Source organism: Hemiscyllium ocellatum, chromosome 39 (assembly GCF_020745735.1).
Source record: "Hemiscyllium ocellatum isolate sHemOce1 chromosome 39, sHemOce1.pat.X.cur, whole genome shotgun sequence".
Lineage (NCBI taxonomy): Eukaryota > Metazoa > Chordata > Chondrichthyes > Orectolobiformes > Hemiscylliidae > Hemiscyllium > Hemiscyllium ocellatum.
In genome coordinates, this window is record NC_083439.1 from 40,454,504 (window position 1) to 40,470,390 (window position 15,887).

The 15,887-nt window shown below is 44.4% G+C and overlaps 1 protein-coding gene across 2 annotated transcripts in view; it reads left to right on the forward strand.

Moving 5' to 3' along the window:
• Positions 1-15,887, forward strand: part of ankdd1a (ankyrin repeat and death domain containing 1A) — a 273,678-nt gene that overhangs the window by 95,754 nt on the left and 162,037 nt on the right. The window lies entirely within an intron of this gene.

Consider the following 15,887-nt stretch of genomic DNA (forward strand, 5'->3'; position numbering starts at 1 on the left):
TGAAATTAGATTACTTACAGTGTGGAAACATGCCCTTCGGCCCAATAAGTCCACATCGACCCTCCGAAGAGCAAACAACCCAGACCCATTCCCCTACATTTACCCCTTCACCTAACACTACGGGCAATTTAGCATGGCCAATTCACCTGACCTGCACATTTTTGGACTGTGGGAGGAAACGGAAGTACTTGGCAGAAACCCACGCAGACACAGGGAGAATGTGCAAACTCCACACAGTCAGTCGCCTGAGGCGGGAATTGAACCTGGGTCTTTGGCGCTGTGAGGCAGCAGTGCTAACCACTATGCCACCGTGCCGCCCACGAGATATTATGGCCGTAAGAGAAACATCTGAGAGAAGGGCAGCATTGGCAGCTCAATGTTCCATAATACAGAAACTGCAGGTGTGACAGCTGTACAAGTAAGTGAGGAGGGGGATTTGCCTTTTCGATAAGGCTGGACATCACAAATAGTGCTTAGAGAAGATATTCTTAAGGGGTCATTAAATTAGGCCATATAGTTCAAACTTAGAAACAAGAAAGGGATGGTCACTTTGTTGGGACGGTACTATGGATGCCCAAATAGCCAGCGGGTACTAGAGGAGCACATATGTAGAGGGATTGCAGAAACCTGTAGGAATAATAGAGTAGAATTGGTTGGAGATTTTAATTTCCCCTGCATTGACTGGGCCACATAGAGTATAAAGGCCTAGACGGGGTGAAATTTGTCACATATCCAAGAAAGTTTCCTAATCAATATGTAGAGGGTCCTAGTCGGGAGGTTGCAACACTGGACTTCCTCTTAGGAAATAAGTCAGGCACGTTATTGAAGTGTCAGTTGAAAACCACTTTGGGTCCAGTGACGATAACTCTCTTAGTTTTAACATAGTTATCGAAAAAGATAGGATAGGTCCACAGGTTAAGGTTTAGATCAGAGTGATGCTAGAAAAGCACAGCAGGTCAGGCAGCATCTGAAGAGCAGGAAAATCGATGTTTCGGGCAAAAGCCCTTCATCAGGAATCTGCCTAATGCTGCCTGGCCTGCTGTGCTTTTCCAGCACCACTCTGATCTAAACTCTGGTTTCCAGCATCTGCAGTCCTCACTTTTGCCACAGGTCAAGGTATTAAACTGAATCAGGGCTGATTTTGGGGCCATTAGGCAGGATCTGGCAGAGGTCATTGGGTGAGTATACTTGAAGGAAAAGGAATGAATGGTAAATGGGACTCTTTTAAAAGTGTGATATCAAGAGTCTTGGGACAGTTGTGTCAGTTAGAGTGAATGGAAAACTGGCAGTTTAGAGATCCCTGTCTGACGAGGCTGTGGTCAGAAAAAAGAAGAAGGCATACATTGGATATTAACTATTGGGCTCAAGTGAATCCCTAGAAGACTATAGTAAGTGTAGGAGCACACTTAAGAGAGAAATCAGAAGAGCAAAAAGATGTTATGAGATGGATCTAGCAGATAAGGTACTAAAGTTATATTAAGTGTAAATGGGTGGCTAGGGAGAGATTAGTTCCCCTTGAAGAACAACATGGCTGTCTGTGTGTGGAGCAACAGGAGGTGGAGACGATTTTTAACGAATATCTCCCCTCACTGTTTACAGAGGAGAGAATCATGCATGCTAAGGAAATAAGGGAACCAAAGTGGTAATGTTTTGCACTGCATACATATTACCAGAGAGGAGATGTTTGCAGCCTTAAAGTGGATAAATCCCCTGGGCTTGATCAAGTCCATCCTCGGGCATTGTGGGAGGCTCAGGAAGAAATTGCAAAGGGCCTTGCAGATAATTTTGCTTTATCTTTAGCCCTGCTCCGGAATACTGGAAGGTGGTTAATGTTGTTCCATTGTTTAAGGAAGGCAGCACAGACAAGCTACAACTACAGGCCTGTGAGCCTGACATCAATGGTAGGCAAGTTGTTGGAGAGGATACTGAGGGACAGGATCAACCAACATTTGAGTCGTCAAGGTCTGATTTGGATAGTCAGCGTGGAAATATGCATGGGAAGTCATGCCTGACAAATCTTTTGGAGTTTTTGAAGAGGTAACCAAGAGGATAGATGACGGTAGGGTAGTGGATGTTGTATATGTGGACTTTAGTAAGGCCTTTGGCAAGATCCTGCATGGCAGGCTAGTCATGAAGGTTAGGTTGCTTGGGATCCAGGGAGAGCAAGCTCATTGGATTCAAAATTGACTCAATGGTAGGAAGCAGCGGGTAATGGTTGAAAGTTGTTTCTCGGACTTGAGGCCCTGTGACTAGTAGTGTGCCATAGGGGTCAGTGCTGGGATGCGAACGTACAAGGCATGAATAGACAGTTTGGAGTTGACACAAAATTAGGAGGAAGGTGATCAAAAATTACAGAGGAATTCTTGATCAGATGAGGAAGTGGGCTGAGGATTGGCAAATGCAATTCAATACAGATAATTGTGAAGTGTTGCACTTTGCAAAGTCAAACCAAAGTCGGATCTATACAGTGAATGGCAAGGTCCTGAGGAGTGTGTGGAGCAGAGGGACCTAGGAATAAATGTACATAGTTCTTCGAAAGCAGCTTCACAGGTAGACAAAGTGGTGAAGAAGCCGTTTAGCATGCTGACCTTCATCAGTCGAGGCATTGAGTGTAGATTTAGATTTAGATTACTTATAGTGTGGAAACAGGCCCTTCGGCCCAACAAGTCCACACTGACCCTCTGAAGAGCAACTCACCCAAATTCATTCCCCTACATTTACCCCTTCACCTAACACTATGGGCAATTTAGCATTGCCAATTCACCTAACATGCACATTTTTGAACTGTGGCCACCCGGAGGAAACCCACGCAGACACTGGGAGAATGTGTAAACTCCACACAGACAGTCGCCTGAGGCGGGAATTGAACCTGGGTCTCTGGCGCTGTGAGGTAGCAGTACTAACCACTGTGCCACCGTTCCGCCCAAGTAGTTGGAACAGTATGTTACAGTTGAATAAGTTGTTGGGGCTGCACTTGGAGTATTGTGTACAAGTTTGGTCATCCTGTTATAGGAAAGACATAGTTAACCTGTCATGAGTGCAAAGAAGATTTATGAGGATGTTGTCAGGACTAGTAGGTCTGACTTAAAGGGACAGGTTGGTCAGGATAGGATTTTATTCCTTGGAATGTAGGAGAATGAGGGGTGACCTATTGAGATGTATAAAATCATGAGGGGCATAAATAGGATGAATGCATATAGTCTTGTTCCCAGAGATGGGGAATTATAAGCGAGAAGGCACAGGTTTAAAGTGAGAGGAGAAAATCTAGGAAGGACCTGAGGGGCAATTACTTCATGCAGCAAGTGGTACATATATGGAATGGGCTGCTAGAGAAAGTGGTTGAGGCAGGTAATATAGCACCATTTAAAAAAAACATTTGGATAGGTACATGGATGGGAAGGGTTTAATGGGATATAGATGAAATGTGGGCTATCGGAACTAGCTGAGTATGGACCAGTTGGGTTGAAGGGCCTGTTTCCATCCTGTATTACTCTATGACTGTATGACTCTATAACTAGGGATGGACAATAAATCCTGTCCCACCCAGCAGCCCGTCCCTCCCATGTGAATAAAACAAACATTTAATATAATTAAGCAGTCAGCAAGTTTCATGAAGGGGTAATCATACCAGACAACATTATTGGAATTCAATGAGGAGGTAACAAGCAAGATGGATAGTGGAGAACCAGTAGATCATATATTTAGTTTTCAAAAAGCATTTGAAATGGTACCAGGTATAAGGCTACTTAAGAGGAAAAGGCTTCATGGTACTGAGGACAGCTTGGATAGATAGAGTTGGGTAAAAAGAGCTTTTTTTTCATGATGGCAACCTGTAACTAGTGGAGTGCCACAGCGTCAGTGCTGGATCACAGTTATTGGTAATATATGTCAATGACTTGGATGACTTGAAGTGAATGAACCAACATCAGGTTTAAAGGGTGGGAAGGCAAGTGGTGAGAATGACACATGAGTCCACAGAGGGTGACAGACAGATTAAGTGAGTGGGCAGATCAAATGTAATGTGGGAAAATATGAAGTTTTTTTGCAGCAGAGAGCAGCAGGAGCTAGGCGGAAGTGAGGTCGGAGCACATAGGCTGTTGGGAAGGTTAGTGAGTGCTATTTAAATAGGTGTGTTCTGGTTCTAGGCTCTAGGTCCTACGCAGTAAGGCCTCCCTCCCACCCTCCTCCTCTAACCTAATTAAGAATCCTAACCTAATTCTCTAACCTAATTAGGAGTCTTTGGCAAAGAGGCTGAGTCAGGAGTTTACACCACAGTTGAAGAGGGTGAAGACATGACTGCCACGTTGATTCAGTTTGCTGCGTGTATGATGGTGGAGGTCAAGGACACTGATGGTGTCTCTTATAGTTGTGGAAAGTGTGAACACATTTAGCTTCTGAAAGAGCATGTTGCAGCACCGAAGAAAGAATTAGGTGAGCTCAAGCTCATTCGAGAGAACGAGAATTTTCTGGACAGGACCTTCAGCAAGACCATGATACTGAGCATACCAGAAGAGAAGGAGATGACGATGAGGAAAAAAGAGATGATTCAAGTACAAGAGACCCAGGTGGGAGTACCTCTTGTGAACAGGTTGAATCTCTTGGAAACTGTTGAGACAGATGACAGTGCTAGTCGGAGAGGCAGGCAGGTTTGCCAAAACAAAATTGGTGTGGAGGCAGAGCCGAGGAGCCAGACATCATGCAGAGCCGAGGTAATAGGGGACTCCATAGTAAGAGGGACAGAAAGGGGCTTCTGCGGCAACAGGCGGGATTTGAGGATGGTGTGTTGCCTTCCTGGTGCCAAGATCCAGGATGTCATCGACAGAGTGCAGAGAATCCTCAAAGGCGAAGGTGAAGAGCCAGAGGTGCTGGTGCATGTCGGCACAAATTACATTGGAAAGAGGAGGGGCATTCTACAGCGGGACTTCAGAGAACTCAGAAGAAGGCTGAAAAGCAGGACTTCTAGGGTGGTTATCAGTTTGCCTTCAGTTTCTCGGCTGGAGAGGGTAAAAATAGGGAGATAATGGACTTGAATGTGTGGCTGAGTAACTGGTGCAGGAAGCAAGGATTTAAATTCTTGGATCCCTGGGGTATGTTTTGCGGTAAGGATAAATTATATAAGACTGAAGGGTTGCACCTTAATAGGTGGGGGACCAGCATTCTTGGCAGGCAGGTTTGCCATTGCAGCACAGGCGTATTTAAATTAAGTAGTTGGGGGGAGGGGACAAACTGGAAATTTAAAGGAAGTTAAAGAGAAAGTGAGAATAAGAGAAATTAAGAATGGTAACAGAATCAATGGAGCAGAAAACTCAAGAAGGGATCATACAGTATGGTCGAGTGAAGTAGGGATAGGAAGGGTGAGGGGAGTAAGTATGAAGCATAAGAAATGAGGCAGATGAGCTTGAGGCTCAGTTGGAAATTGGTGGGAATGATGTCGTGGGGATAACTGAGATGTGGCTTCAAGTGGACAGGGCCGGGGAAATAAATATTCAAGGCTATATGTACTATCAAAAGGACAGATTGACGGGCAGAGGGGGTGGGGTGGCCCTGTTGATGAGGAATGCTATTCAGTCCCTTGCGAGGGGGGACATTGAATCAGGCAATGTAGAGTCAGTATGGGTAGAACTGAGAAATTCCAAGGGTAGAAAGACCCTAATGAGGGTTATCTACAGGCCTCCAAACAAAAGTCTGGATGTAGGGTGTAATAAGGAAGTTCAATAAGGAACTGAAATTGGCCTGTTGTAAAGGTATTACTGCAATTATTATGGGGGATTTCAGTATGCAGGTAGACTGGGATAATCAGGATGTTTCTGGACCCCAAGAAAGGGAGTTTGTGGAGTGCCTCCGTGGTGGATTCTTAGAACAGCTCCCAGGGAGAAGGCAATTCTAGTGTTGTGCAATGAACTAGATTTGATCAGGGACCTCGAAGTAAAGGATGAAAACTTATAATATGGAGGTAGTAATCATAATATGATAAGTTTTGATCTGCAATTTGAGAGGGATAAGGGAGAACCAGGAGTGTTAGTATTGCTGTTGAACAAAGGGAACTATGGAGCTATGAGGGAGGAGCTGGCCAAAGTTCAATGGTGCAATGCCCTAGCAGGGATGGCAGTGGAACAACAATGGCAGGTATTTCTGGATACAATGCAGAAGGTGCAGGATCGGTTCATTCCAAAGAGGAAGAAAGATTTGAAAGGGAGGCAGGGGCGGCCATGGCTGACGAGGGAAGTTAAGGACTGTATAAAGATAAAAGAGAAGAAGTATAACATAGCAAAGATGAGCAGGAAGCCGGAGGACTGGGAAACCTTTAAAGAGCAACAGACGATAACTAAAAGGCAATACATGGAGAAAAAACTGAGGTACGAAGGCAAATTGGCCAAAAATATAAAGGAGGATAATAAGAGCTTTTTTAGGTACGTGAAAAGAAATGGTTAAGACTAAAATTGGGCCCTTGAAGACAGAAATGGGTGAATTTATTATGGGAGATGAGGAAATGGCAGAAGAGTTGAATAGGTACTTTGGATCTGTCTTCACTGGGGAAGACACAAATAACCTCCCAGACGTAATAATGGCTGAAGGACCGAGGATAATGGATGAACTGAAGGGAACTTATATTAAGCAGGAAATGTTATTGGATAGATTGTTAAGTCTGAAGGCTGCTAAGTCCCCTGGACCTGATGGTCTACATCCCAGGGTATTTAAGGAGGTGGCTCTAGAAATCGTGGACACACTGGTAATCATTTTCCAATGTTTTATTGATTCAGGATCAGTTCCTGTGGATTCGAGGGTGGCTAATGTTGTCCCACATTTCAAGAAGGGAGGGAGAAAACATGGAACTTTAGACCGGTTAGCCTGACGTAAGTGGTGGGAAAGATGCTGGATACAATTATAAAAGATGAAATTATGACTCATTTGGATAGCAGTAACAGGATAGGTCAGAGTTGGCATGGATTTACGAAGGGGAAATCGTGCTTGACTCATCTTCTGGAATTTTTTGAGGATGTAACTATGAAGATGGACAAGGGAGAGCCAGTGGATGTAGTGTATCTGGACTTTCAGAAAGCCTTTGATAAGGTCTCACATAGGAGATTAATGAGCAAAATTAGGGCACATGGTATTGGGGGCAAGGTACTGACTTGAATTGAAAATTGGTTGACTGGCAGGAAGCAAAGAGTAGTGATAAAGGGTCCCTTTCAAAATGGCAGGCGGTGACCAGTGGGTTACCACAAGGTTTGGTGCTGGCCTGCAGCTGTTTACAATATACATCAATGATATAGATGAATGCATTAAAAGTAATATTAGCAAATTGCTGATGACACAAAGCTGGGTGGCAGAGTGAAATGTGAGGAGGATGTTATGAGAATACAGGGTGACTTGGACAGGCTAGGTGAGTGAACAGTTGCATGGCAAATTCAGTTAATGTGGATAAATGTGTGGTTATCCAATTTGGTGGCAAGAACTGGAGTCAAGTTAGGTAAGGGGGAAGTATAACGAGATCTAGGTGTTCTTGTATATCAGTCAATGAAAGCAAGCATTCGGGTACTGCAGGCAGTGAAGAAGGCTAATAGCATGCTGGTCTTCATAACAAGAGGAATTGAGTATAGGAGCAAAGAGGCCCTTCTGCAACTGTACAGGGCCCTGGTGAGACCGTACCTGGAGTATTGCGTGCAGTTTTGGTCTCCAAATTTGAGGAAGGACATTCTGGCTATTGAGTGAGTGCACGTAGGGTCACAAGATCAATTCCTGGAATGGTGGGACTATCAAAAGTTGAAAGACTGGAGCGACTGGGTTTGTATACACTTGAGTTTAGAAGGATAAGAGGGGATCTGATTGAGATGTATAAAATTATTAATGGATTGGACACTCTGGAGGCAGGAAGCATGTTGGGTGAGTCCAGAACCAGAGGTCACAGTTTAAAAATTGGTAGGCCATTTAGAACAGAGTTGAGGATAAACTTCTTCACCCAGAGTGTGGTGAGTATGTGGAATGCTCTGCTCCAGAAGGCAGTGGAGGCTAAGTCTCTGATACTTTCAAGAAAGAGTTGGAAAGAGCTCTTAGAGATAGCGGAAACAAAGGTTATGGGATAAGGCAGGAACAGGATACTGATCGTGGATGATCAACCTTGATCATAATGAATGGTGGTGCTGGTTCGAAGGGACGAGTGGCCTACTCCTGCACCTATTGCCTATTGTCCAACGTCTATTTTCCATTTTGACAGGAAGAATAGAACTGAATATTATTTAAATGGAGAAAGTCTGCAGAAAGCTACAACACAGGGGATTGGCGAACAGGTGTTAGGCAAAGAAAATGGAATGTTGACCCTTATTTCAAAGGGAATGGTTCATCAGACTAAAGCTGGATTGCTATAAACAGTTTTGGGCCTAATGTTATACTGATAGTGGAGGCAGTTCATTGAACATTAACCAGGCTGGGGTGAAATGTAGGGGAATGGGTCTGGGTTGGTTGTGCTTTGGCAGGTCGGTGTGGACTTGTTAGGCCGAAGGGCCTGTTTCCACACTGTAAGTAATCTAATCTAATCTAATCTAGGCTGATCCTGGTTGTGCAGCCATAGAACAGAGAACAGTACGCTTTAGTCAGGGGTAAATGTAGAGTAATCGCACAGGGGAATGGGTCAGTGTGGACTTGTTGGGCTTCGTGGCCTTTTTCCACACTTTAAGGATTCTATGAAACTAAAAGTACAGGCCCTTCAGCCCAGGATGTTGTGCTGAACATTTATCTTAATCGAACATCAACCTAACCTACACACCCCTCAATTTACTGCTATCCATATGCTTGTCCAGCAGTCACTTAATGTCTCTAATGTCTCAGAGTGTATGACCACTGCTGGCAGTTCATTCCATGCATCCACTACTCTCTGCGTAAAGAACCTACCTCTGACATCTCCCCTACACCATTCTCCAATCACCTTAAAATCATGACCCCTGGTGACAGCCAATTCTGCCTGGGGAAAAGTCTTTGGCTATCTACTCTATCTATGCCTGTCATTAAGTACACCTCTATCAAGTCACCTCTCTTCTTTTTCTCTCCAGTGTGAAAAGCCCCAGCTCACTCCTCTGCATAAGACAAGCCCTCCAATCCAAGTAGCATACTGGTAAATCTCTTTTGCACCCTCTCTAAAGCATCTTCCTATAATGAGATGAGCAGAATTGGACACACTATTCCAAGTGTGGTCTAACCCAGGATTTTATAGAGTTGCAGCAAAATCTCGTGGCTCTTAAACTCAATCCCCCTGTTAATGAAAGCCAACACACCATATGCTTTCTTATCAATCCTGTCAACTTGGGTGGCAACTTTGAAGGATCTATGTACGTGGACCCCAAGATCCCGCTATTCCTCCATACTGCCAAGAATCCTGTCCTTAACCCTGCATTCAGCATTCAAATTCCACCTTCCAAAATGAATCACTTTGCTGCTCACCTCCTCCTTCAGAACTTTGTCGAGTCGATCAGAGACTAGTGAGAGTGGGTCATGTCATCAACTAGCCACAAACTAGGACAAAGTGAGATCTGCAGATGCTGCCTGACCTGCTGTGCTTTTTCAGCAACACACTATCTCTCTAGCCACAAAACTACATGACGCACACTCTCACTAGAATCCTTACATATGGATGAGGAAGGACACCACTTTGACTGGGACAGCACATCCATCCTAGGTTAAGCCAAACAGACACGCATGCAAATTCCTGGAAGCATGGCATTCCAACTGGAATCTATCAATAAACACATTACTTAGATCCCATTTACCACCCCCTGAAAAAAAACAGGAAATGACATCACCATAGGAAATAATGTCACCACAGAAATGACACCACCGACCATAGGAAACTCAAACATATAAACAGAAAGCGGCCTACACCACCAGTGCTTCGTTCGGAGGCTCACTGAAGATGTTACCTAGTATGGTGACGAAATGTCTGAAAATAAACCTTCCAGCTCAGTGAGCAAACATAAATCCAGAACCTCAACCTGAGCTACAAATCTCAAAACTCGCTAACTTATGAACATTGATATACGGAAAGATCTTGGGTGCAAGTCCATAGTTCCTTGAAAATGGCAACACAGTAGATGAGGTTGTAAGAAGGTGTATGGTATGCTTACTTTCATCGTTTGGATGAAAATTATAAAAATTGCTAAGTCATATTGCAGCTGAATAAAACTTTAGGCAACATTTGGTGTAGTGTGATCTGTTCAAGTTCAAAGTTTGGGAGAAGATTTGTAGCTCGGGTGCTCGTTATGGTTCTGTTCGCCGAGCTGGGAATTTATGTTGCAAACGTTTCGTCCCCCGTCTAGGTGACATCCTCAGTATGTGGGAGCCTCCTGTGAAGTGCTTCTATGGTCTTTCCTCCGGCATTTGTAGTGGTTTGAATCTGCCACTTCCGGTTATCAGTTTCAGCTGTCCGCTGCAGTGGTGGTATATTGGGTCCAGGTCGATGTGCTTATTGATTGAATCTGTGGATGAGTGCCATGCCTGTAGGAAATCCCTGGCTGTTCTCTGTTTGGCTTGTCCAAGTTGAATTCATGTTGCATGTCATCTGTGTGTGTGGCTACTAAGGATAGCTGGTCATGTCGTTTCGTGGCTAGTTGGTGTTCTCGGATGCGGATCGTTAGCTGTCTTCCTGTTTGTCCTATGTAGTGTTTTGTGCAGTCCTTGCATGGGATTTTGTACGCTACGTTGCTTTTGCCCATGCTGGGTATTGGGTCCTTTGTTCTGGTGAGTTGTTTGAGAGTGGCTGTTGGTTTGTGTGCTGTTATGAGTCCTAGTGGTTGCAGTAGTCTGGCTGTCAGTTCGGAAATGTTCCTGATGTATGGTAGTGTGGCTAGTCCTTTGGATTGCGGCATGTTCTCGTTCCGTTGTCTTTCCCTTAGGCATCTGTTGATGAAATTACACGGTATCCGTTTTTGGCGAATACATTGTATTGGTGTTCTTCTTCTTTTTGCAGTTCTGGTGTGCTGCAGTGTGTTGTGGCCCTTTTGAGTAGTGTCTTGATGCAACTTCTTTTGTGTGTGTTGGGGTGGTTGCTTTCATAGTTCAGGACTTAGTCTGTGTATGCGGCTTTCCTGTATACTTTTGTGCTGAATTCTCCGTTTGGTGTTCTCTGTACCATCACGTCTACCATCACCATCACTCTGTACAATCAACACAGGAATTCTTGGACATCATCAGAAATATACACATAGACAAAGAAGAAACCATGGTCTCATTCGATGTTCACCTCTATCGACAAAACCCTAGCCAGAGAAACAATAGCCAACCTGCTGGACATACAGAACAGACGACAGGATGTTGGACCTATCAACAAAGACGGCATACTTACACTACTGGACCTGACAACACACTTCACATTCAACAACCCATGGGCTCACCCATCTCTGGACTCATAGCGTAAGCGTAATGCAAAGGTTAGAACCAACAGTCTTACCACAAATTCAACCCAAACTCTGGGTCAGATATGTGGATGACACCTTCGTAATCATTAAAAACACAGAAACAGAGGACACACACCGGATCATCAACGCCACACTCACAGGAATCCGATTCACGAGAGAGGAAGAAAAGGACAACCAACTCCCATTCCTAGATGTGATGGTACAGAGAACACCAACAGTCACTCTCAAACAACAACTCACCAGAAGAAAGGACCTGATACCCAGCATGAGCAAAACCAATATAGTGTACAAAATCCCATGCAAAGACTGCACAAAATACTACATAGGTCAAACAGGAAGACAACTAACGATCCGCATCCATGAACACCAACTAGCCATGAAATGACATGACCAGCTGTCCTTAGTAGCCACACACGCAGATGGCAAGCAACATGAATTCGACTCGGACAACACGACTATTATAGGACAAGCCAAATAGAGAACAGCCAGGGAATTCCTAGAGGCATGGCACTCATCCACAGATTCAATCAATAAGCACATCGACCTGGACCCAATATACCGACCACTGCAGCGGACAGCTGAATCTGGAAGCAGCAGATTCAAACCACTACAAATGCCGGAGGAAAGATCACGGAAGCACTTCACAGGAGGCTCCCAAGCACTGAGGATGTCACCTAGACAGGGGACGAAACGTCTGCAACACAAATTCCCAGTTTGGCGAACAGAACCACAACATCTGTTCAAATTGCTACACAATAGGAATGATGCAGAGGCTTTGGTGAGGATGCAAAAAGAGATCTTTCAGGATGTTGCCTGGATTGGATTTATTAGCTATAAATAGAAGTTGGACAAACTTAGATTGTTTTTGCTAGAATGGCAGACTGAGGGCAACCTGATTGTAGTGAAGAGGGAGGTGGCACAGGGCAGGGTGATACTAGGCACGTGGACACACAAAATGGCTGCTGAACCATCAGTTGGTCAACTTGACACACAAGATGGCCGATGGATCACAATCTGGAGAGAAACAGCAGAGCAGCTACTGACACTGTCTGGAGGCACCAGAATACCAGCACAATGCACTCATAACCCAGTTGATTAGTTTAAGGCAGGTAGGGGAGAGAATGCATGTGAGTAGTGAACACTGCCTGCCGAAGTGTCTAGGTCCAGTCAACACCTCTTATTGAAAGGCTAACAATTTGATACAGACTCAATATGAAATGCTAATAACCAGGGCTGCAGTAATTGTCCTCCTTAGGAAGAGTGATTAGCACCCATTACTACAGCAATGAATTTCAGTGTAGATGTTGAAACAGACAAAGGCTGCGCTGAAACTGACGAAGATTGTATCGAAACTATCAATGATTCTGCAATGATTGCCATGTTACAGAGACAATAATCTCATCACTGAGATCTCATCACTGAGATCTCATCACTGTATCACAAGATCGGGGGCGACATGGGTGGACAGACAGACGGAAGGACAGAAGGTCTGTTACCGAGCGGCGACGGGATTTGCTTTCCTATTGAAGGGCACTTACACAGATATCCCAGACTTCCCAAAACTGTTTGCAGTCGGGACAATTGTGCCCCTTACTGTATCATGCCCCAGCAGGGGACATATTCGGAGAAGGATAGTGACCCGCCCCATGTGTCAGGAATTCTGTGCTGACTAGCAGGCCGTGACCACTTTGGGGTCATCACTGGGATATGGATTTCTGAGATCTCTCTCTTTGGGGGGCACGGCAGGCGTCGTCAGTGCTGAAAACCGAAATTATCTTGTATGTGGCCTGACTATCTTAGGCATCAGTACCTCAAAAGCTCTGGAAGCAACTAACACAGAGCTAGCTGAACTCAGACTCTATACACAGCAGACATGTTATGCAGTGGATTATCAGTTAGCACAGCAATTATTGGTGGCAGTTGTATTACCCATGTTATTGATGCCTCTTATAATATTACAGAAGTCATCAAGAATATCTGAGACCAGCTAGACAGTTTTCTACAGGGAATCGCAATTACAGACAGCTGGCTAAATTGGTTGTTAGGTAAATCTTGGGAACCCTATTTGGCATACGAGATAGTTTTCCTCATTGGACTCAAGCTGGTATTCTGCATGGGCCTCAGATGTTAAAGCTTAGCTGTCAGGCACTATTAATAAGAACTGTACCAGCAGCGAATGTCACCATGGAAGAGCCCCCAGTGAAATTAGCACTCCATGATATCTCCTGGAAGGAGTAGCTCCTAGAGATGTTTGGGTGGTTTGCGGGTGATCTCCGAAATCGCCTCCTTGACCACAAAGGGGGGAGTGAAGAGGGAAGAGGAAGATGGCATGGGGTAGGGTGATACTAGGCACATGGACATACAAGATGGCTGCTGAATCATCAGTTGACCAACTTGACACATAAGATGGCCACTGGATCACAATATGGAGAGAAATAGCAGATAGATACAGACACTGCCTGGGGCCACCAGAATGCCAGCACAATGCACTCACAACCCAGTTGATTAATTTAAGGCAGATAGGGGACAGAATACACATGAGTAATGAATATTGCCAGCCAAAGTGTCTGGATCCAGGCAACACCTCTTTTTGTAATACTAACAGCTTGGTACAGATTCAATACACAATGCTAATAGCTAGGCTGCAGTAATCGTTCTCCTTCAGAAGAGTGATTAGTGCCCGTTACTGCAGCAATGGATTTCCGTGCAGACATTGACACTGACCATGTCTACACTGAAACTGACAATGACCATGTGGAAATTAACAAAGGCTGCGCTGGAACTGACAAGTACTGTATCAAAATTATCAAAGATTATGCAATAATTGCCATAAACAAACCATGTTACAGAGGCAATAATCTCATCACTGACCTATTGTATCACAAGATGTATAAAAGTTTCTTAACATGTGTTCCGGATTGAGAGAAGACTCACAGCTGACCACTATGTTGGTGTCTTTCTCTCCCCGAAGCTCCGGTATTTCCTTGTGCAATAAACTCTGTCATTGAACCCCTGTACTGTACTATTCTACTTTTTATTATGTTGGAGGAGATATTTCTTCACTGGTAAGCCTGTGGAATCCACCAGCTCAGGAAGTGGTTGAGGCCAAAGTATTGACTTTTCGAGAGGACACAGATATAGCTTTTCTGGCTAAAGGGATCGAGGAATGTGGGGGAAAGGTAGGATTAGGGTATTGAACTTGATGATCAACCATGATTACAATGAGTGGTGGAGCCGGCTTGAGGATTCTGTTGGATAACTTCTGCTCCTAAATTCTACTTTTCTGTGTTTCTAATTGGCCAGGTTGGATTTGTCCTGCTTTTCGTGGACAGGACATACCTGCACAGTTTTCCAATTGTAAGGTAGATGACAGTGTTGAAGCTTTACTGGAACATCTTGGCTAAGGATGTTACAAAATCTGGAGTTCAAGTCTTTACAGTCGTATTGTCTGAAGACTGGCATTTGTGATGCTAGGGAAACCTGGAAGATGCTGAGATGGATGATCCACTCAGCATTTTTGGCTGAAAATTGTTGGAAATCTTTCACCATTATCTGTTGCAGTATCTGCTAGACTCCCCATTCCTTCTCCAGGGCCTTATTTAATTATCCACTAATTTCATGACTTAATCTGGCGGGACTGCAGAATGTAGATCTGTTCTGTTTATTGTGGAATCACTTAACCCTGTCTAGTATATGCTGCTTCTTCTATTTGGAATGCAGTAGTTCTCTGTTTTTTAGCCTCACCAAGTTGACACTTTTTGGTATGCCTGGTGTTGCTCCTTACATATTATCTTCATTGAACCAGGGTTGATCCCTTATCTTGATGGTAATGGCAGATTGCAGACCAGAAGGTTCCAGATTGTGTTGGAGTATAATTTAGATGCGGCTGATGGCTAACAGCACCTCCTGGATGCTCAGCTTTGATTTGGTAGTCTGTTTGTAATTTTTCCAATTTAGCATGGTGAAATGCCACACAACACGATGTGAGGTATTCTCAATGTGCAGACAGGGCTGTATGTTCATAAAGTTACTCCTCTTGATACTGTCATGGACAGATGCATCTGCAGCAGGTGGATTGATGAGGATGAGTTCAGATTTATGTTTTTGTTTGTTGTTTTCCCTCACCACTTACTGCAGACCGTCCAACACCTATGTCCTTGAGTACCTGACCAGCTTGATCAGACAAGTTGCTGGCAAACTACTCTTGGTGTTATGGAAACCCCTATCTAGAGTGTGTTTTGCACCATTGTCACACTGAGTTTTCCTCAATATGGTGGTGTATGGGTTTGTTGAGAGCAAGAAGAGAAAGCCACAAGGTCATCAGCTGGATGTTTCCTATACCATGTTTGACCTGATGCCATGACACACCATGGACACCAGAGTCAGTGTTAAGGATTCCAAGGGCGCTTCCTTCATGATAGCTTACCACTGTGCCACCGCTTCCTTTGTGTGGGTCCTCTTGGTGGCACAGACATACTCAGG